The sequence below is a fragment of the Mus musculus genome, chromosome 5 (assembly GCF_000001635.26).
Source record: "Mus musculus strain C57BL/6J chromosome 5, GRCm38.p6 C57BL/6J".
Taxonomy (NCBI): Eukaryota; Metazoa; Chordata; class Mammalia; order Rodentia; family Muridae; genus Mus; species Mus musculus.
In genome coordinates, this window is record NC_000071.6 from 55,623,217 (window position 1) to 55,626,283 (window position 3,067).

Here is a 3,067-nt window from a genome sequence, read left to right on the forward strand (position 1 = left end):
AATGGATCTAAGAAGGTCATTCCTAGATCAGTATGTAGGCATAATGGTTTTGTACATTATATAAAAATTCTCCTTGGGTTATTCAAATGCAGATTTCTTTGCCTTCATATCTTGTTTCAATGAAGTCACAACATAGTAATGCTTACGTAACTGTTGTCTCAAGATTGTATACAGAATTCTTACCATTTATTTTTTGTGTTGTCAATGAATGATGATCACCCAATGGCTGGGCAGAAGAAAGAATGGAACAGAAATTTTCACCAGCCAGGGCAAAGAGAGAAGAATGGAGATTGAGATGGGACATGAGGAAGAGAGTGTCCAAGAAGACAGGTTGAGGAGAAACACTGGAATCAGAGGGAGCTAGAATAATGAAAAACTGCAAGTATTATGGGGCTTTGGCTGGGAGGTAGCCAGATTAGCATAGGGAGTTAAAGGTAGATCATTTAACTGCCCTGGTATTTAGGTACAGCTTGAAATAAATATTAGGATTAGCAAAGGTAAAGAAATACAGACACTGTATTAATTCACTGTTTACATTTATAATAAAATACTTCAGTTTTCAACAAGGAACCTGGTAAAATGCCCATGGCAAAAGAGTTCATGTTAACAAAGGTGAGCCTACTTCTATTGTTTTTCTATGTGGACATATCAAACTTTCGCCTTAATATTTATGTTTATATGTATGGAAGAGTGTTACTCAAGTCTAGTCAAAGAAGCTTCTCTTTGGACTTTGATCTTCCGGGTCTTCTACGCTGCCTTTTCGGCGAGTTTTTAGTCTTCCGCCTCCCCCCCCCCCTTTCTTATTGTTGAGCTGGACCTCACCGCGCGGGGCTGCTGGCCGCTCCTACCTCTGCCTGCTTGGGCGGCAGCTCCCGCCTGGGAGCGTGTTGGCGGGCAGTGCCGCTGGGCCCCGCTCTGCCCTTCGGAGTGGACGCCGGTAGAATACATGTTTACTTTTAGTGAACAAGAGCATGTTCCTAAACTCAATTTTGGGTCGTCCACCCTTCACTCCAACCCACCAACAGCATAATAACTTCTTTGCTCTCTCACCAACTCTTTATTCACACCAGCAACTTATAGATGCACAATTCAACTTTCAAAATGTAGACTTGTCTAGAGCTGTGTCCTTACAGCCCCTGACATATGGAACTGTCAGTCCAATACAGACCTCAACATCCCCATTATTTCGAGGAAAGGAAAATGGCAGCATTTCCATTCACCACACCAAGAGCCAACTATAATCAACCAGCTAGTGCCTTTATCAGGTGACAGAAGATATTCCATGCCACCGTTGTTTCACACGCACTATATACCAGATATAGTCAGATGTGTTCCACCTCTTCGAGAAATTCCACTGTTAGAACCTCGAGAAATCACACTGCCTGAGGCCAAAGATAAGTTGAGTCAGCAGATACTAGAGTTGTTTGAAACTTGTCAGCAGCAAGCAAGTGACTTGAAGAAGAAAGAACTCTGTAGAGCACAGCTGCAGAGAGAGATCCAGCTGCTCTTCCCACAAAGCAGACTTTTTCTCCTTGGATCATCTTTGAATGGATTTGGTGCCCGAAGCAGTGATGGCGATTTATGCTTAGTTGTTAAAGAAGAACCAGTAAATCAGAAGACTGAAGCATGACATATACTCACCTTAGTCCATAAGTACTTCTGTACTAGATTGTCTGGCTATACTGAGAGACCTCAGCTGATTCGTGCAAAAGTGCCAATTGTGAAGTTCAGGGATAAAGTCAGTTGTGTGGAATTCGACTTAAATGTAAACAATACCGTTGGAATTAGAAATACATTCCTTCTCAGAACCTATGCATACCTTGAAAATCGAGTTCGTCCATTAGTGCTGGTGATTAAGAAGTGGGCAAGTCACCATGACATCAATGATGCCAGTCGTGGCACATTAAGCAGCTATAGTCTTGTATTGATGGTTTTGCACTATTTACAAACCCTACCTGAACCCATCCTTCCATCCCTCCAAAAAATTTACCCAGAATCTTTTAGTACTTCTGTCCAGCTGCACCTTGTTCATCATGCCCCATGTAATGTCCCTCCTTACCTCTCAAAGAATGAATCAAGTCGTGGGGACCTCTTACTGGGCTTTCTGAAATATTATGCTACAGAATTTGACTGGAACACTCAGGTGATTTCAGTTCGTGAAGCCAACGCCATCCCAAGGCCTGAGGATATGGAATGGAGAAATAAATACATCTGTGTTGAAGAACCTTTTGATGGAACTAATACCGCCAGAGCTGTGCATGAGAAGCAGAAGTTTGATATGATCAAGGATCAATTTTTAAAGTTATGGCAGAGATTGAAAAACAAGAGAGATCTGAACAGTGTGCTGCCTTTGAGAGCTGCTACCCTGAAAAGATAACTGGTCTCTAATTCTTCAATTCTTCCAAGAAATAAAAAACAACAGATATCACATAATTCATTTTGTTTACCTCCATCATGGTTTATTTTTAATGTTCTTGTTTTCATGTTTTATTTTTAAAAGGACATATATAAAGATTGCATATTTTATTATGACATTTCCTAATAAACTCTTTGATTTAAGAAAATGTATTTTTGAAAATGTTTACATCTCTTAGTAGTATTATGGCATGACTTTTCAGCATAAAATATATTTTGAGAAATTACCTGAACTAATGAAGTTTTGATATATTCTCAAGTACTTGTACCACATACTTATCCTGAAGAACTACATGGGATTTTGCAAAGATCCCAGTACTTAGTGTAACTGGCAGCAGCAGCAGCAGCAGTCTAGCTCAGTTCTAGTCAAGTAAAGATTCAAGTCAGCTATTCAGTTACTTGAAGCAAATGAAATCTTTGATTCAGTGCGATCACTGTGGCACCTTGAAATTCTGGACAGTTGCCTTCAGTCTTCACTCGACTCCCTGGGACACTGTCTAAGGGGTGGCTGTACTGTTTATAGCACTTCACAACTGACTTGGATAGACTCTGGAGGTTGCTTTAGATTTTGTGATGAAACAATACATTTTGCACTGTTGTAACAGGAACACTAACAACAGTTAGTGACTTGTTTATGGACTATTTGAAAGTC

The 3,067-nt window shown here is 40.3% G+C and overlaps 1 pseudogene; it reads left to right on the forward strand.

Moving 5' to 3' along the window:
* On the forward strand, nucleotides 810–2,762 carry Gm15975 (predicted gene 15975; annotated as a pseudogene).